The 21,286-nt window shown below is 37.0% G+C and overlaps 1 long non-coding RNA gene across 1 annotated transcript; it reads left to right on the forward strand.

The window, feature by feature from the left end:
* The first annotated feature begins 18,690 nt into the window (after positions 1-18,690).
* Positions 18,691-19,897, forward strand: LOC122486460. Its single transcript, XR_006298166.1, has 2 exons — positions 18,691-19,188; positions 19,287-19,897. It is a non-coding gene; the product is annotated as an uncharacterized LOC122486460 (long non-coding RNA).
* Positions 19,898-21,286: the final 1,389 nt, after the last annotated feature.

Below are 21,286 nucleotides of genomic sequence, written 5' to 3' on the forward strand. Positions count from 1 at the left end.
GTACATAGCCAACACTCATTCTGCAGCTGTCAGAAGGCCAGATGGGGGCAAAAAGGAAAAGGTTAGATAGAAGAGCAGGTCATGCCAGTAAGAAACAAAAAACCAAACAGGGTGGAAGGTCAGGGCTAATGCACTTAGAGGCTTGAATCACATTTCTAATTAAATCACCTATTTTTGAGATCTACATTAGTGCCCAGTTCATAGTTTGGAATACGTTTTTCATGGTCTCCAAATATAAGGAATGACACAAAGTGGGTTGTGATCGGGGTTTTGTTTGCTTGCTGTATTTGGTTGTATTTTTTGTTGTTCTTGTTTTGTTTTTTATTTTTTGTTTTTTGTTTTTTGTTTTTTTTTCTGCTGCATCACAGAAGACAGTTAATGAAACCTGGTAAAATCCCACAGCAGCAGGTACAGTGAAATGCACCCTGTGGGCAAGCAATCAATATTTCTCACGGTGATGATGGTGATTTGTCTCTGGCAGAAAAGGATATTCTGGGTCAAAAAATAACACCAGAAGTTGTGACAGAGGTGGCAGAAAAATAAAAGTCAGATTAAGATCAAAGGAAGGGATTCTATTAGGAACTAATGATGAAGCTGACAAAATACTGTAACAAGTAATAGTGTTTTACCATACTGCATAAAAATATTGGATTAAGGTACAAATTAAATCTCTTTCTCAGTAAGGGGTTTCTGCAGGACATAAGCAATTAGACTGCTGTCTAGAGAAGGCAGAAAACTTGATTAACAGATCCAAAAAGACAGCGTAGGGAAGATGGATTTAACACCAGGAGGTGAAACACCAACTGTTATGCAAATTGACTTTTCCCAAAATGTTGGATAATTTCAATCAAGGACTGAAATATACTTTTTTTTTCAAACATCACTGTTTTCTGGGCTTCAACTACTCAAAGGCGGTTCTTATTAAGTAAATGCTACTGATGCATGTGTCCCAGTTAGTCTCCTGAGATGAGAACCTGGGACATTGCAGAAGCTTTAACCATAAAACAGCTTTGCGTTTCTCTTCTTGAAATTTCCAAATATTCAAAGTGTTGTAGTGGCTAAGGATGGCTGAGCAGGCAGACTGTGGGGCCGGGGAAGTGTGCTGCAGACATTAGTCTGTAAAGTGTATGACCTCTTCCAGTCATGTACCCTCTATAAGGTGCCTACTTGTGACAATCCAAGGCAGTCTTATCTAGAATACAAACTTTAAGAAGATGCTAAGTGGCATCAGTCCATCAAGCGTCCGACTTCGGCTCAGGTCATGATCTCACCGTTGGTGGGTTTGAGCCCCACATCCGGCTCTGCGCTGACAGCTCAGAACCCGAGCCTGCTTCAGATTCTGTGTCTCCTTCTCTCTCTGCCCCTTCCCTGCTCGTGCTCTCTCTCTCTCTCAAAAATAAATAAACATTAAAAAAAAGAAGAAGAAGATGCTAAAATTAGTCAATGATAAAATACTTCTGTACATTTCTCCCACAAATAGAGTATTATATGCTAAGCCCAGAGATATTAAACCAGGAATCCAAGAAAAATCATAACTATTAATACCCAATCCCCAAACTTGTACTTACTGTCATTGAGATTTTCAAATCCAAGGTTCTAAAAATTTTGCAGAAGATTTAAAAATTTATCTGATATCAAGTATCTCTCCTTGAACAAAAATAAATCAAGCTCAGTAGCATATAAACCAGATTTTCCTGTTCCTTCTTAGAAGATTTTGGAAGAATTAATGTCATATAGGTGATCTTCTGCATGGCATTAACATTGTCATTTTGAGAAGTTTTATTACTAGCCCAGCTTTCAAGGTTTGAAATTTTGCACTGGGCTGGCCACAAGCATTTGCATAAATCCTTTCGAATATAAGGAATAAATAATAAATGATCAAATAAACAAAATAAACTAACCTCCAAATTTTAACTCTTTATATTAGAGGTTGGCAAACTTTGCACCCTATACAGCCTCTCGAAACCACTCAAGTCTGCTGTGTGACACAAAAGCAGCCCTAGACAATGCTGAAACATGGGCGTGGCTGTGTTCCAATAGTGTTATTTACAACAACAGGCAGTGGACTTCGACCTGCAAGCCACGGTTTGCTGACCCCTTCTTTATTTCATTATTTTCCCCTTCAGTTCTCTTCATTCATCCTTTATCACAAAGTCACAGCTTCACACTCAAAATGCAGCAAAGCTGTGGCTTCAAGCCAAACATTGTAAACAAAGATTGTAGGGGGGAACCTGAGAGTCCGTTAAAATTCTGTGCTAAATCATTAATGAAATATACACTGGGAAACATTAGAGTTAACAGTCCATCTCCCACCCCACTGCTTGAGTGATTTTTTACAAATGTAAATTCGATCATGGAAATCCGTAGCTTAAAATGCTTCACCTGCAGCAGACAGCCCTGGTTCTTTGGCTCCTCCACAGCTGACCCTGTTTCCTCCCCTACCTCATCCGTTTCCATTCCTTCCCTCTCACATTTTATGCTCCAGCTACACAGGAGGAATCGTAATTTCCAAAATGAAATCTGCTCTCTTGCTTTCCAACCCATGCAAGGCGTTGTTACTCACTCTCCCTGAAACATTCTTCTATAAACATCCCTGACCTTGCTACCTCCTTGAGGATTGAGCTTAAGTGTCTTAGGTGACTTTGACTCCCATACTGTGCTCCTAAGACATCCTTTGCATACCTGTATTATAATATTCTCACCACTCTCTATAGATGATTATTTCCTTGTGTACAGCCACAGCTATATGTAAAATGATTTTTTCCAAATTTTTATTTAAATCCTAGTTAGTTAACATATAGTGTAATATTGGGAAAATTATTGAATGCTGAAGCCACATTCTAACACATGGAGAACACTCCATGAGTGATTATTGAATCAATCAATCCATTAATTAAATGATCTTTGGGCCTCTTGACTTCAGCCTGTAACTTCAATTGTTCCCAACTATGAGCAGTTTATTTTCTTTTGCGTATAATCTATAATGATGCCCAAACAACTAATAGAGAAATTTTTAAAAAATGAGTTAAACTGGTTACTCAATATCATATGAAGGAGAAAAGGTATTAATAAAACCACTTTGCATTTACCGCATAAGTAGGAATCTTTTCTCAACTGCTATTCATATGAGAGCCAGGTTTTTTCTGAAGAGCAATTAAACATTTATGGGGTCTACAGGAGACATGAACAGATGCTATATAAAGACGTCCAGAAGAACAGACTGTAGAAAAAATAAATGTGTGTTTCAGCGGAAAACTATGCGTTATCTACGTATAGCATATCCTTCTGCATTATTAGAGTCTAGCCTTTCAAAATCTTTGAACTACTTTACGACTCTTTGTAAAAGTTGACAGACATGCACATTCTGTCTCGTCTGGTAGAGTTGCAACTGACTTCCCACCCTCCTGTGTAAAAGACAGTTTTGCTTCCATTTGCAATTCCATTTCTTTATCCCATAGAAATTTGTGCCTTTTGACTTTATCTATAAACCAATTACAACATCTATCTGGATCTTTCATTGAATGAGTAACATAAAAATCTTTAACACATACTCATTTTTATATCCATATGAGAGTCATGATTTTACCTTTCCAGAAAATTATCTTTTAACAGTTTTAGAGGTTCCACTGAGGTGCTCAATGGATTCGCCTATCAGAGCCAGGAAAACTTCTTAAGCAGAGAAGCACGCTCCATGGGCAGTGTATGCCCAAGCTGATTTGTTTCTTGCCTTCTTGTGAATCCAAAATGACAATACAACTCTGCTCACTGCTTTTCTAATTTTAAGTTTCCTCTCTACTTATTTTACATTTTGTGTTTTGGTTTTGGATTATTTGTGGTGTAAAAAATAACATCATAGGCTCGAAATGCCATCATTTAGGTTAAGGCCACAGGTTAGTAAACCTAGACCTAATACCTGATTCGACTGCAGTTTCAACACTCCACCCCCCGAAATGTAACCTCTAACCAGGTAATTTCCTGATCAGCAGTAGGAAATTTACCAATAACCCGTTCTGTTCACCTTAGTGAAACTAATGGAGTTTAATCACTCATGGGGTGTTCTCCAAGCCTAAAACAATGGCTTCTTTGCTAATAATTTCCTTTTTTCTACTCCCTCTCTACCTTTGAAAACCTCTCCTCTCCTGTAGCCCTTTGGAGCTTGCTTCTACTTGCTATGCAGGATGCTGATTCATGGATTGATTAATAAAGCTAATTAGATCTTTAAAATTTACTGGGTTGAATTTTTGATATTTAGCAGTGGCCAAAACATTATTTCCCAGCAATTACTGGGAATTTGGTTTTATAATCTGATTATTTGATGATCTCTGTAAATGGATTCATAGTTTATAGAGCTGTCTACTAGATGAGAGATGGCAGAGAATCTGGTATGTTAATCTTTTCTGGTTGTCTATTTTGAGATCAAATTAAGAGTTTTGTGTTCACTGGGAAGGTGGTATCTGGACTGATGAGTTTTATATTTCTGTGTTTGCTCTTGCCCTATGGCTAAAAGTTTAGGATGGAGATGTTAAGCTTTCTCTGTCTCTCTGTGTGTATGTATGTGACTACAATTCAGAAATGCCTTTGTCTCTCATTGTGTAAGTATGTAATATTTTCTTACTTTCAACAGTGCTAATAAATTAGATCATAGAATCTCTTAAATTAGAGAAATTTTATTTTGATTGGCTTACAGAGTTAAATAAACACATATAATTAAAATATTCCCCCAAAACTCTCAAAAAATAAGGAAATTGAATTACTCATATTTTCAATGCATCAGATTTTAAAAAAAGTATTCAGCCCAGAAATGTTTTAAGACTTCAATTTCACATAATTTAGTAAATGAGACAAATTTAAGATTACTGGTTTTATTTATTTATTAAAAAAAATTTTTTTATTACCTTTCTTTATTTTGGAGAGGCGGGGGGGGGGGGGCAGAGAGAGAGGGAGACACAGAATCGGAAGCAGGCTCCAGGCTCCAAGCTGTCAGCAGGACCCAAACTCAGGAACTGAACTGTGAGATCATGACCTGAGCCAAAGTCTGACGCTCAACCGACTCAGCCACCCAGGTACCCCTTTTTTTTTAAATAGTTTTGTTAAGAGTGCCTGGGTGGCTCAGTCAGTTAAATGTTCGACTTTTGCCTCTCCCCTGCTTGCACTCTGTCTCCCTCTCCCAAAAATAAACATTAAAAAAAAAATAGCTTTGTTAGTGCTAGGTATACATACATACATAAAATGTGTAAATTATATATATGTATATATATATATATATAAAAGAGCAGATTTCTATTTTACTTGGATATATTCTTTCTAATCTTAAACAGAATTACTGGTTGAAGTTATATTACTTCTTTTTAATGTTTAAGATTATGAAATATGTAAATTGTATTTATCCAAACTAAATCATTATTCTGATAAACTCCATTTCAACTGTAATTACATTTTGTCACATGTCAGTTTGAAGACAATTTACAAGATCTATAGGTAACTTAAAACCTTAGGCTAATACTAACTTGAGTTAATTAAGGGACATTCATTTAATAGTATGATAGTAAATATCTTAAGATAGTATGATAGAATACTGAAAGACTGATTAGTAATTATAATTTTAAGTTTATATCCACTTGGTTCTCATTTTTATGGGGTTATCTCTTGGGTCCGTAATGAGTGTGCTCATTTCTGTCACTTTGAGAAGTGTATTTAAATGATGGCATGTGGCTGTAGAGAGCTACGTTATGCGTATTCATGAGCTCTTCTAGTGTGCTGCAAAATGCTGGTGTGTGATAGCAAACAGTTATCCACTCCTCAGTTTTCTCTGTGAATTAAATAGAAGTCCACTACTTTCATTAAAAGTTATAATAACTGTGGTTCAGATCATACTTGGGAGCCATAGTTTCAGAGAAATCCAGCTGTGTATGTCTTCCATTTTCTAAGGAAAAGAAGTTTTGTCCTAAAGGAGTGGGTTATCTTGGGTCTCCAAACTCCTTTGTTTTCTTCAAGCCTATTGAAGACGCCAAAGAACTAAAACTACCTTTGAGATTTCCAGAGGGAGGGATCCTTTAAAATCACAAAGATTTATTCTTTCACACCATAGAAAGAGAGGTACTAGAAAAAAAGTAGGCTTTTTTGATTGCTATTATTGCTCAGTTGTCAAGTCAGAAGAGGTGCTCAGCCTACCCTAGGTGAAACTTAATATGAACAAAATGTTGTTAATGCAAACATTTCAGAAATTGAAGTCAGAATGTGAAGATCCTAGAGATTTATTAATGCCCTCACCATCCATAATGTGTTTCCATTTATCACAGTCTTGGTGCTGTTTTGCCTGATAGCAGACCACGGTATAATATTTTCAGTTTTTCAATTATTAGTTTTTACATAATAACTTTATTGAGATATAATTCACAAACTGTAAAGTTCAACCATTTCAGTGTACAACTCAATGGTTCTTGGTGTATTATTCAACCATCACCACAATCCATTTTAGAACATTTTTACCACCTTAAAAAGAAATTCTGTACCCATTAGTGGTCATTCCCCATTGTTCCAAAAACTGACCAACTTGGATTTGCCCATTCAGGACATTTCATAATATGTTGTTTTTTTATGATTAGCTTCTTCCCATAGTATAACATTTGAAGATTCATCCATGTTGTAGTATTACTCGTACTTTATCTCTTACTATTGTCATATATTATTCCAATATAACACATTTATTTATCCACTCCTCAGTTGATGGGCACTTGGGGTTGTTTTCCACTTTTTGGCATGCTTCTATACCCATTCATGTACAAATGTTTGTATGGACATATGTTTTCATTTCTTCTTGGTATATACCTAGAAATAGATTTGCTGGACCATATGGTAACTCTATGTTAACTGTTTTTATGGTACCTCTATGTTTAGCTGCCAGACTGTTTTCCAAATGGTTGCACCATTTTACATTCCTACTAGTAGTATATGAGGGTTCCAATTTCTCCACATCTTTGCCAACACTTGTTATTATCTGTCTTTTTGATTATTGCCATCCTAAAGTGTAAAGTGGTATCACTTTGTGATTTTGATTTACATTTCTCTGATGGGTAATGATGTTGAGCATCTTTTCATATGTTTACTGGGTATTTGTATATCTTTTTGGAGAAATATTGACTTAAATCTTTGCCCATTTTTAAATTTGTCTTTTTGTTATCGAATTGTAAGACTTCTTTATATATTCTAGCTATAAGAATACATCTAGCTTATAAGAATACATCTAGCTTATAAAGAATACATCTTTATAAGATACATGATTTGCAAATATTTTCTCATACTCTGAGTGTAGTCTTTTCATTTTCTTGATGGTGTCCTTTGAAGTACAATTATGATGAGGTCCAATCAAATTTTTCTTTTGCCATTTGTGTTTTTGGTGTCATATCTAAGATGGCTCTGCTTAACACAAGGTCACAAAGATTTACCTCCTAAGAGTTTTGTTGTTTCACCTCTTACATTTAGGTCCATAATCTATTTTGAGTTAATTTTATGTATAATACAAAGAAAGGGTCCACCTTTATTGTTTTGTATATGGATGTCCAGCCATTATGTTTGAGAATGATGTTCATTTAATCAAATATGACCATATGCTTTTAAGAAAGTAAGGTTTTAGACTTTATGAATAAATGCTTAAAAGCTCTGTTAAGTACACTAGCCTGGTACCTGGCTCACAGGGTTCCCAGGCTTCCATATTCCCAGGCTGAGTATGGAAGGTCACTTCCTGGTAGGTCCAAGAAACTTAGGATATTTTGGGGAACCAGAAAAGAGAGGAATTTGCCCAGATTTACAGGTAGTGGAGGTGAAATCTGGTGGTGAGTTTTATCTTGGTCTCCTAACCTCAGAATAGCAAATAACAAAAGGCTTTTAAAAGCCCATTCTGAGAGGGATGCCTGGGTGGCTCCATCTGTTAAGCGTCCCACTCTTGATTTCGGCTCATCGACCCCTGCATCCAGCCCCATGTCCAGCCCCGCATGGGGGATCCACACTGACAGCACAGAGCCCACTTGGGATTCTCTCTCCCTCTGCCCCCACCCCTCTGTCTCAAAATAAATAAATAAACAAACAACAGTCCATTCTGAGATTCCTTATCAAAGCTTCCAACAAAGCAAACTTAAGAACGACCTTATGGCGAAGTCGTATTTTTGCTGCACTTATATAAATAACCAGGCCAAATTCATTAACACCAATCTTATTTTGTAGTGAAGAATACTCTTTGAGATTATCTTTTGATCAATAGGGGAGAGACTATAGAAAAATTATGTGTCAATGGAAAACTATTATCTATATATAGCCTATCCTTCTGTGTTACCAGACACTAGCCTTTCTTGGTCTTTGAACTATTTTACAACTCTTTAAAAATTTATAGACAGCCACGTTCTGTCTTGCCTGGTAGAGTTTCAACTGACTTCGGTCCTCCCTTAGGAAAAGACCACTGTGTCCTCCATTTACAATTCTATTGCTTTAGTCCATATAGATATGCACCTTTTGACTTTTCCTTTGAACTGGTGTAACATCTGCCTGCTTGCCTCAACAAATAAGTAAGTAAAATCTTTAGAACATACTCATTTTTACATCGGCACAAGAGTCATGATTTTACCTTTTTTTTTTTTGAAAATTAACTTTTCACAAGACATTTCAAAATGGGGTGGAGATGAAAAATCAGGTAGGTGAGAACGGGACAATTGAAAAAGACTGATTTTGGATGTCTCTCATTTGGACAAAGCATCAGAGAGGGTGACTTGCGCAAAGTGATAGAACCAGAAAAGAGAGGCGAGATGAAGGTGAAGGGTAAACAGTAATTAATGGAAAAATAAATGAAAATGACCAAAAGCATGTGAATAAATGGTCAATCCCGTAATGGTCTTAAATCCCCAAATAAAAACCAAGAGCTATCTTTTCTTATCTGAGAGAGTGGCAAAGAATACGAAAGAGTGATAATACCCAGTACAGGCAAGCGGGTGGCAAGAATAGGCACATTCCTGCTTTATGAGTGAGTGTAAGTCATAAACTCTTTAGGAGACGGTCAGCATTTACTAAGATTTAAATGCAGGTACTCTTTAACCAGCAACTTTACTTTTAGATATTTAATCAGTGAAAGACTTGCACTAGTAAGTGATAATATATGTCAAGGATGATAATTTCCAGTTTTGTTATAAAAGCTTGGGAACACCCTAAATTCCCATCAATAAGGAATTGCTTCAGAACAGAGTATATAGAATAATAATGCATTTTTTGTTTAAATATATATATATATATATATATATATGTAAGTGGTTATCTTAGAGGGATGGAACTATGGAAGTCCTTTACTATACTTTTTTTGCTTTATATGTTTGCATTACTTTTGTAACATGCAAAATAATATAGTGAAGATATAATTATAAAAGAATCAAAATTTGATGCAGTATCTTTTCCACTATTCCTTGATGGGCCATATCATACAAATTAACTCATTTTTTTTTCAATGCATCAGTGGAAGCTTATCAGTGGGAATGTGGAGGATTATAGAACAGCATTCTGAATTTGACTTCCATAGAGTAGAGAGAGGTCATTACTCTCTGAGAAGATTTCTATGGATAGGCACAATATCCAGACAAGGATTTAATAAAGATCCACACATCCTGCTCAAACTAATCATAGCTTTTACATAACCAACTGACAAATGTCTTTGGGCAAATAACTGGGAGAATTTTATCTAAATGATTTTGAACAACTTACAGATTGTGGAATGTGTGTGTGTGTGTGTGTGTGTGTGTGTGTATACACTTACATATTTTTTAATTGGAAATGACTAGATGCCTTTTGACTATAGTGCCCATTGAAGAATCAAGTTGCTAGATGATGAATTAATGCTAAATGATCTGAATGAACATCATGTAAATAATCACTTATGAATGAATATAATTCAAATGGAACTAACATAAAGCATATTAATTTGTAGAGTTAATTGATTTCAAACTGCTTATACTTCCAGTTTCAAAATAGGCTAATTTCAAAGAGAGCCTTTAGTAGGTAGGTGCATAACATATTGCCATTTTTAAAATTTATATCATAAATTACAATAAAATGGTATGGGCAATAGATTTGAGCAGGCAACCAAACCAATGTCATGGTTCACTCTCCATAAATACCATGGAAAATAATAATAATTAACCTTTACCACAGGCTTAGTGCATTGAAATTATTTCCATCAGTTGTACCTCCAAGCGATCCAGTGAGGTAGGTTATGACTGTCCTGGTTTGACAGGGGTAACTTGGGGCACAGAGTAAGAAAAGGATTGACTCCAGATAAGCCAGGGAGTCAAAGCCAGTGTGCAGACCAATATCCGGGAGGCCAGCTTCATCATATTATTAGCATTTTCAAAGCCATATTTTGGGGTATTTTACTTATTGAAAACAATTTTAAAGAAATAAATCACACACATGCACATCCAAGTCCCTTAACAAGGCTGTGTGTACAGACGAGATAACATAATAGTCCTGGATAGCTTCCATCCTAAATTTATGTGTTGTTCGATATACATAGTTTCCAACTGCTTTCTATTTAAGCTACAGCAGAGGAGGAGGAAATAGACATGTTGTGGAACAAGAATCACACAGCGAGACTGTTCAAACTTCTTGGCAGCAGTGTTTAGCTTTGTCATCCCTGGTCTAATTCTTCTTATATTAGCCCAGGATCGGGCTCTGAACATAGTAAACAACCAGTGGGGGCTGCTGATGGACTGAGAAGATTAGAATAGGTCACAAAACGGATATTGGAGACTGTATTTCCCACGAGGTCCTCCCCAAATATTTATCTGTCTAGAGTGAATAATTGGTGCGGAGGCCATTGAGGCTAGACTACTAATAGATGGCACTTTCAGGATGATAATTCTTGAGAAAACATTTTTTTTCTCCCTTCATGCTCGGTTATCTAAATAGTTAAATATAGCCTCTTCTGATATGGTACTTGTCTGCCACCCTCCCCTTTAGAGAGGCTGATTTCTGAATAATTTCTCTTGTACATGCATTTTAAAGGTGTGTAATTAACTGGTAACAGGTTGTTAGGTAGCTGATGAGGTGTGAACCAGCCACTAATTTGTTTTCTTTATTTACAACTTTCCTTGCACTTGAAGATGACAGCGTGGTGTTTTTCATTCCCTGCTTACTTCACCAGATTAAAAAGTGATTTGTGAAGCCATTTTTAATTCCTCAAATTCCATTAAAAAGGAATATCCAGGGGAGTCTTAATCAAGACATAATAGGCACTAAAATGTGATCACACAACAGCACTTCTAATGTGGCCCTATTTCAGCTGTTAATGTTAAAGAATTGCCTCCAGTTAACTGAACTCAGCCCTAACACTGACCTACAACTTCTGAAATAACCTCCACGCAGTTGGCAGTGGATTCATGGCAAATGGGTGCAGCTAACATACTTACCGCTTTAGATTTTATCATATAACCCATAGGGATAATTTATTACAAAATTATTATTATTGTATTATCACCAAAATAGTTTGCTTTCCCCTTCAAATTGCCTTGCCTCCTATTTAATAATACATTAAAAAAAAAGAGGTTTGAGAAGAAATTAAAATAGACACATTATGAAATGAGAATTGCTAAAAGCACAGGACTAGAATACTGAAAACACAGCCGAAACAGAAATGGATAAGGATAGAATCAGTATGTAATCAAAGGGGGTCACTTGGAACCTGGGAGAATATTGAGGTATTGGATGAGTTTGAAAAGACAAATAAGAATAAAAATTCTGTCCTTGACTTTTTAAAAAAGTAACTAAAAGTTAAGCTATAGAATATGTGAAAACCTATGTCCATAACTGCCCATAAGGCTTGTATAGATGGGAAAACTAACATGCCACAAAGCACAGATGTTAGGCAGACAGCAACATTTTCCTTTCTACCTGTCAAAGCCTATATCAGTACTTCCATCCACAGCACGGTGGCCTTCATGATGCTATTTTTAAATGCAGATATGTCTCGGAGCATCAACTCCAGAAGCTGCTATGGTGATCAGTTTGGTATGATATTAATAGCCAATGTTTACTGAGTTCTTGATTTGGAGGAGGCATTGTTGGTTTTTTTTTAAGATTTTATTTTTAAGTAATCTCTACCCCCAATGTGGGCCTTAAACTCACGACCCTGAGATCAAGAGTTGCATAAAAAAAAATTAATTAATTAATTAAAAAAAAAAAAAAGAGTTGCATGTCCACTGACTACTCAGCCAGCCAGGTACTCTAAGGAAGCATTATTTTTTGTGTTTGGTTTTTTGGTTTTTAAGGTTTTTTTTTAATATTCTAATAACATTTTATTTAACTAAGTATGTCTGAAATATTAACATATTAACAGTTTAACATATGATTAATATAAACATCATTGAGATATTTTAAATTCTTTGTTTTCCCATACTAAATCTCCAAAATCCAGTGTGTGCATTTCACTTCAAAATCCAGTGTGAGTGTTATATCACATCTCAATTCGGACTGGCCACATTACAAGTACACAGCTAGGGACTCCTGCCCAGGGACTGTCCCCTACCTAACTACTTGAAGTGGCCCAGCCACTCACCTTCTACCACATTACCATTTTTATCTTCTTTGTAGCCCCTACCAGTACCTCAAATCATCTCACTTGCTTGCATGCTTTTTTGTCCCTCAAGGCAAGGACTCCCTTTGAAGAGGGGCTGGCACAGAGTTGGTACTCAATGTACACTGTCCCTGCCTGAATTCAAGTCCAGGGGTAGATGACAGACCCGTGGGCCTCCTTTCATCCATGCCTGGAGCCACTCCCCTGCCACCCCTCTGCCTCCCTTCCCAGGGCCCATTCCTGGGATGTTGGTTGGAAATGGTGGATGTGAGTGGGAGGACTCTGCCTCAACTCCACTTTTCTTGGGAGACCCCACTTTGCATCTCTTCCTCACCAAGACGCTGCTCCAGGACCTGTGCCTCAACTGGAGATCTAGGTTGCTAAGCTGTAGGGGATGGGGAGGGATGGGGGGTGGGGGTCAGGGTAGGACATGCTGCAGAAGGCAGGCGAATGCTTCCCAGCAGGGTCTGTTTCAAGTTCTTTTTAGTATTGTAGGAGCCAAGGGCAGGCTGCCCCAAGATGGGCCACTTTGGCATGAACATTATTTCGAGTTAAATGTAATCACAACTCAGCAGATTTAGGAAAAGTCTTTACCTCCCCCTCAACTGCCCACTTGACCAGGAAGAGAGGTATTAACCTCTCTTTAAAGATCCCTCTTTGCCTAAAAAATGGATCTATATAACAGGGCAACTGTTGTTGGCCAAACATCTCCTTTCACCTTCCTGTTGATGGTCTTTCCCTCCTTTTATACTTGACCCCTATGCCTCTCCTTAGCTCATATAAGTATCAAATTGCCTCATTATCTGGAATTTCCACATCTGTGTGTATTTCCCATACCCACACTATTAAATTTGATATTCCCCTGTTAATCTGTCTCATGTCAGTTTAATTCTTAGTCCAGCTTGAAGGACCTTGAAGGGCAGAGAAAGTTATACCTTCCCAACAGTATTCATATTCAATCTCCACAATGACCCTATGGATAGTACTATTAGGGTTTTTATTTAATAAAAAGGGAAATGAGGCACTGTTTTAGAGTTAAAAGTAACTTGCATAAGGTTACAGTGTTGGGAAAATATAATGAAAAACAAAACCTGCCAACCCAGAAAAATCTCTTCACAATGGTTAGAAGAGAAAGAAAACAGCATCAAACCAGAATGTGATGTGCATCATAGGCAATCCACTAAAAGATTGTGGAGACAAAAGAAATCTCGTGTTTTGTGTAGCCAAGAAGATACAACCCATGATATACTATTCTTTACATAAACAATAACTTAGCCCTCAAGTAAGGACTAGACAGCACCTTTAATCATACATAAGTCATCCTAACTTTGCCTGCCAATTAGGGTGATCATCTGTGTTAGCTAATTGGTTTTATTCTGAGGAAACACAAACTTCACATTTATTTATGACAAGAGAGAGTTTTGCAAATGGGAGCAAGGCGCCCACCCAAGTGAGGCTCCTACCCTTCCATGGAAATTCAGAGACGGGGACTCTCTCTCCATTAATGTTTACACTTCAAAGAGATGGCTCTCCCACCTTTCAGAAAGGCATTCTTGGGTCATAAAGCTGACAAAAAGCTTATCTAGTTTTCAAAAGGATTTATAGGCATTTCAAAGAGAGGAGAAATTACGTGCTTTAAGGGAAAGGAGGGGAGTCATTCTCTACTCCTATTTTTAACTGGGAAAATTAAGCTTCTTATCTTTTATTTGTATTTGTCCTGACTGAAGCGAATAAATGGTGGAGTTAGGATTTTAACCCAGAGAATCTGACATTAAAGCCCTCTTAAAAAATCAATGTTATACTGCCTCTGTAAGCTTCCTACTAGGAAGCCAATGGAGGAAGTAGGTGCTCTGCGGGAATACATACATTCCCTCATTGGATACTTACCGAGCATCCACTATATACCAGGAGTATACACCAGTTTTGCTAGGAGTAAAGACACAATTATGAATAAAACAGACAAGAGTTTTGCCCTTGGGAAGCTTAGGGTCCAGGTGGAGAGACCTATATTATATGAGTAGTTTTTCAAATTGAACAAAATAATAGAAATTGAGTAAAAAGTACAGGTATTTTGAGAGCATATTTTAGAAAGAATTTGAGTGAGTCTAGGTGATCTGAAAGTTTGTATTTGTAGTTGAAAATAGAGTTTGTTGGAAAGGAAAGAAGATAATAAAGAGATTATTTGAAGTTTAAGGTATTAAATCATTTGAATAGAACGAAGATGGAAGAATAAGATGAAAAAGTAAGTGTGCCACAACCTTTGAATGCTTATTCAGCCAGAGTGAAATGGTAACTTTTGATAAAATATTGTATCTTTGTCCTTCATTGATCAGACTATTTACAACCTATAGAGCTATAGAGAAAGCAGTTAGTTTGTAGAAAACAGATAACAATGCAAGTATTTCTTATTTATGGTAATGCAGATGATTTTTTTAAGTTTATCTAGTTTGAGAGACAGAGAGAGAGAGTGCCCACACATGAACAAGTTGGGGAGGGATAGAGAGAGGGAGACAGAGAGAATCCCAAGCTGCCTCCTTATAGTCAGCAAGAGCCTGACAGGGGTCACGATCTCATAAACCTTGAGATCAAGACCTGAGCTGAAATCATGAGTTGGCCCCTTAACCGCCTGAGCCACCCAGACACCTCCAGATGATTCTTTTTTATAAAAAAAATAAATCCAAAGAAATTTTATAAAAATCCAAACAATTTTTTTCTGCCAGTCATAACTGATTTCCACATTTTAGAAAATATGATCACCAAATATTTCATTTTACTCCTTTACAAGAGTATTAGCCAATTTGTATCTATTAACAAGTTCATTAAGTCACTATGGTAGCCTATATAGATGTCTGTTCTTCATATTTTTTAAAGTAGTTTTAATACCTTAACAGTTCCTTTATCATAGATATGTTTAAAAAATATTTGACATCTGTTCATTTTATATTTGTGTAAGAGTCATAATTACACCTTTTTGAAAATTGTAATTTAGCAAATGTGGTGTAACGTCTGGTATCATATATTCAGGCAAGGGCTCTTCTTGGTTTGATAATAAAAACAAACTTGTGGCTGTATTTCCACATATAGAAGTGTAGGTGTCACATGAAATACTCATCAATCCTTTAAAATTTTCATAAGTTCTACTCCAAGAACTTTTATTAGGTTTGTTTTAATCCTTAAGAAACTCTAAAGTTAACATGATTCCAGGGGAGGCAAACATACACACACACACACACACAAGAAAGAAAGAAAGAAAAAGAAAAGAAAGAAAAGTACAAAAAACATGAAGCAACCATAGAGAACTTTAGAAGTCCATAATTCCCAGTCAAATTTTAGTCAGCTCTGAGAAAAATTACTATTTGGCTATTTATTTCCTCTTACTATCCAGACAGCCTCTCTTTCATTTCATTTTATTTTTTTTTAATGTTTATTTATTTTTGTGAGAGACAGAGCACGCGTGCGTGCAAGCAGGTGAGGGGCAGAGAGAGATAAGGGGACAGAGCATCCCAAGCAGGCTCTGCGGTGATGGCAGTGAGTAAGCTGGATGTGGGACTTGAACTCACAAACTGTGACGCTGGAATGAGCCACCCAAGTGCCCCCAGGCAGCCTCTCTTTCAAAATTTTAACACGAACCGGGGTGTGCTTGCCCTCCCCAGCTCCTTTCACCTAATTCTTCTGCTCTTACCTCAGACCCTCTGGTTTTCTCCAGTCCTACTGAATTCCTGAGTTGGCTCCCATCAGCATTTTTTTTTATTATTATTTTTTTTTAAGTTTTTTTAAATTTATTTTTGGGACAGAGACAGAGCATGAATGGGGGAGGGGCAGAGAGAGAAGGAGACACAGAATCGGAAACAGGCTCCAGGCTCTGAGCCATCAGCCCAGAGCCCGACGCGGCTTCCATCAGCATTTAAACAACAAAACAAAACAAAACAAAACAAAACAAAACAAAACAAAATGAAACAGAGCTCTGAAGTTCCAGCCCCATCTCTGCCAGTTTGAATTCACTGCTCACTGGAAGAGAAGCTTCGTCTGTTGGTTCGTACTGCTCAGTCAGTAGTGCTCATTTCCTGAATAGCATTTGTATTTAAGATACAAATAAAGACATACAAATATTTTGAAAATTTGAAATCACACTGAAGTTCTCCAATAGTGTAGACAAAGAGTAAGAAAAGACATATCACTGGGAACTACTTGTGTAAACAAGAAATGAAACAAAATATTCAAGAATAAAATAGAGAAAAATAACTTAAGATTTTAATCAGCCATGCCCAAATATAACAGGATTTTAACCTTGGGAGTTACTACTGGAATGTTAAATATCTTACTTTAAAGTGATTTTTCTCTCAAATTTGAATTTGACAAAAAAACAAATAATTCAGTGAAGAAATGAGCAGAAGACATGAATAGACATTTTTCCAAAGAAGACATTCAGATCGCTGACGGGCACATGAAAAGATGCTCAACATCACTGATCATCAGGGAAATACAAATCAAAACCACAATGAGATACCACCTCACAGCTGTCACAATGGCTAAAATTAACAACACAGGAAACAACAGATGTTGGTGAGGATGCAGAGAAAGTCGAACCCTCTTACATTGTTGGTGGGATTGCAAAACAGGGCAGCCACTCTGGACAACAGCACGGAGGTTCCTAAAAGAAGTTAAAAATAGAACCACCCTATGATTAGCAACTGCACTACCAGGTATTTACCCAAAGGATACAAAAATGCTGATTCAAAGGGGCACATGCACCCCAATGTTGTTACAGCAGCATTATCAACAATAGCAAAATTATTGAAAGAGCCCAAATGTCTTTGGATTTTAAGAAATAAAACAGATGAACATATGGGGGAGGGGAAAGAGAGAGAAACAAACCATAAGAGACTCCTAAGGGTAGAAAACAAACAGGGTTGATGGAGGGAGGTGGGTGAGGGTTGGACTAGATGGGTGATGGGTATTAATCAAGGAGAGCACTTGTTACAATGAGCACTGGGTGTTGTAAGGGATGAATCATTGAATTCTACTCCTGAAACCAATACTGCACTGCATGTTAACTAACTGGAATTTAAATTAAAAAAATGAAAATAAAATATAATAAAATAAAATTTGAATTTGATACCATCTCCATAGTTCAAAATCCTTCAAAAATAGCTTCCCACATATTTTAGATGAATTGTAAATGTTTTAATGCAGTCACCCTATTTTTATAGTTTCATTTTGTGCCCATGATCCTTGTTCGGGATTTGAAGAGTGGAAGGTGGGGTAGGAGAACAGGACAAAGTTGCCTCCGTAGCAAATGGCATCACTTCATTATCCCATCCCATCTAAAACAGGTAAATATCAACGTATCGGCCAGAATTCTCCAACTTCCACTTCTAGTCCCTTCTAAGAAGGGAGATTCTCAGCCATATAATCTGGATCTTATTGTTGCATAGTTTGTGGCAGCAGGTTTTTTGTTGTTTTATTTTCATCTGGTTAGGGAAGCCTCATCCACTCGGTGAGTCCATATTCAATGGCAAACTCCACACACCTAGGTTTACATGAGGGAGGACTCATTTGCCTCTTATGAAGTGGAAAACGTGCCTCAAAAGGTTGCCCTGCCAATCTATTCGAATTCCCAGTGTTGAAATTAATTGTTTTTAAAGGGTTACACTGTTTTAAATAAAATGGGTTTCACTTTGGACATAGTTTAGTATAAATTCATTGATTAATTAATAAGCCCCTGTTAATTTCATAATACCATAATAAGGCTATGTTTCTGCCTCCATACCATTCCCACACAGGAGGCAATTGTCTTAACTATTATTCGACTCATGAATTTTCAGTGAGAACCAGGAACCAAAGCGAAGGATACCTTCCCCCCACCTTCCTCATGATGGTGTTGTATACTTATGTGTGTGTGCGTGCGTGGGTGCGTGTGTGTGTGTGTGTGTGTGTGTGTGCGTGTGATGGATGATTCAAAAACCTATGGCCTCTGATATGCTTTGCTAGAAAATGAATCCCACTCTTAAGAATTTCTAATCTATGAGAATAAAACCTGAGAGAGGGGCACATTGAATTGGGAGTGCGTGAGGAAAGAAGGAAAGGGTTTAAAGATGGATGAAATGTTGCTAAGAGACAGGACAGCAACACAAGGTGACTCCATGGACACTGGAACCTGGGACGGGAGGCAGTTAGAGAGGGGGGTGCATGCAGGAGAGGTTCCCCAAGCAAACTTAGCCCACTTCCCACATCCAACCAGAGCCAGTGAGAGCCTCTCTCAGGATTCTCAGCCTGAGGAAAGCAGTTCTGTGTACTTAGATGGAAGAGAAAGCTGTATCGGACCAGTGGCTCAAAAAATAGTTTTAAGAACCCGAGTCTTAGCCATTTTCTCATTACTGTGTTCTTCCAATGCCATTTAAAAAAAATTTTTCAACCTCCTGTCTAAAAACTTTTCCAATTTACTCTTTTGAGAAAACTTTATATCCTGTGGATCTCTGATACTGTCCTCAGATGCGCTTCTCAGAAAATCTGTCCTGGTTTGCGAGGACTTTGGAACAACGAGAAACAATGAACTACCTGGAGAAAAATACCCACAGGCTCAGGTAGGTGTAAGGACAAAAGCTTGACTTCAGTTTGGAGCACTGTGGTGGACTTGTTGAGAGTATTTATGGTGCATTTAAAATCTGCAATATTTTACCAGCACACCTACCAGCTTTTTGCTCAGTAGCCAAAGAAGAAAGGGAAAGAACAGACGAGGCACGATAAACATGACGACGTGTGGTCCTGCTGCGCTTGTCTGAGGCCGCTCAACACTGAAAGTCAGTTCATCTCCTCCCAGGAAGGCGTGTTTGTAAATTGTATCAAAATGATTCTGGACTCTCAGGCAGGCTGGTTGGCCTGGACTCCTGGAAGCAGTTAGAGAAGCACTCATTTGTAATGTCATGTTGGTTTCTTATTATTTAATATGTCAGCCAAGGGAGAAAATGCCCAGATATTTGTGCTCACAGCAGTGCATGATCTCTTCTTGTGTGAAGGATTGTAAGAGGGAGATGATTACCTTGAAGTGCTTGATTAGAAGAAAGAGTGCATATTTGTTATCTGTGGCTCATAACTATGTTTTTGGTTAACTTTCTGCTGCTGTTTTTAAGCATTCTACTCCACATTATTCCAGCTGTGTAGCTTCAGATTTTAATGGAAGCAGCACAGTTCAAAACACATTTGAAATGTATTAGTGATTAGAGAGCAACTTTAAATTCTGTTTACCTATGCATTTTGGAAATGTCTGAAAAAAATATCATTTATTCTCTGCAATACTGTTTCACACTCTGTCAAGAATGTGCAAAAGGAAAGAGTATAGTATAGTTTCTTTCCATTTGTTTCTAAATGATCAAATAATGACCATTTATTTTTTGTTGTTTAATATATATGTATACTAAGATAAAAAATGTCAACACTTTTAGGTCTACCTACCATTTTTCACATTTCCATAAACGTTGTCATATTTGGTTAACAATAAGGTATAAATCTCACTTGAGACTAGAACAAATTTCCATTATTCAGGTTCTTTAGTTTGCTGCTATCCTCGTTTTAGTGATTGGCAGGTTACTAAATTTTGAAGAATGTTTGAGAATTTAAGACACCTATAGATGAGAGGCAATTCAATGTCTCCTCTGTAGTATTATATTAACTCTTTCAGACTAAGAGAATCCTATTTTCTAGATTATTTTTTCTAATAGACTTCCCAGCACCCCAGGACCAAGGTTAGTGACATTTCAGGGAGTGAATGGAAACCATGAAGAGCATTGTTAAAAGTCTAAAAATCAATCAAGAAATCACTTATGAGGTGTCAGGTTCAAAAGACATTTGAGTTCAGCCCAAGTTTGCTGGTAAGAAGCCAATAGATAGCTCTCTTTTGAAAAAGGTATGATTTTTTTCCAGGACAATTTAATAGAGTGTATGAAATTACCTTATTAAGAAAAGTAGAACTCCTCACCTAAAGTTCCTTTGGGTAACATTTTAAAAGTGAAAGAATGCTTTGTATCAGGTAGTCTTAGTAAAAAGAATATATAAATATCATATCCCAAAGTTTTAACATTATTGGGATGGGGTGAAGGGTAAGCCCAGGATGTGCAGATAGTGGCCATTTACACTAATCAGGCTGGGCTTGGTGAATTAGCTGAAGAATTGTTTTATATATGTTTTGGGGCCAGAAATTAAAAGAGGAGAAGACCTGGAAATATAGTGGGCCCGCCCAGGCACTTCGTTCAATACACAGACTAATTAGAGTGCTGAAATGTAGCTAACCTCTTCAATTCATGTACTCTTTGAAAATCATTAAGGACCTTCACCCACCTCCCATGAAAACAGTTTGTTATCTGTTTTCTGCTTTCTCTTCCCTTAGTGAGAATCTCTTAAATGAAGAACATAAAGTTTTTTTCTTTGAGTCCTTTCCAGAGAAGAGGACTTTAGTGGGTTTTATTTTCTATCATCTACATTTTTAAAAAATGGAGTTTTTGTTTGTCTTTAAATATAAAATTATAACATTAAATATAAAACTTTTTTTTCAAAATCCCACCACCACATAAAACAAAAGACAACCATTTCTCTACCAACTGATTTAGAGCCTGAAATTTCCACATTAGTTTAATCTTTGGATTTAGGCAACATGGGGATCCTGTTAATGTAATTCTGTCTACGGGT

This window comes from Prionailurus bengalensis, chromosome A2, assembly GCF_016509475.1.
Source record: "Prionailurus bengalensis isolate Pbe53 chromosome A2, Fcat_Pben_1.1_paternal_pri, whole genome shotgun sequence".
Taxonomy (NCBI): Eukaryota; Metazoa; Chordata; class Mammalia; order Carnivora; family Felidae; genus Prionailurus; species Prionailurus bengalensis.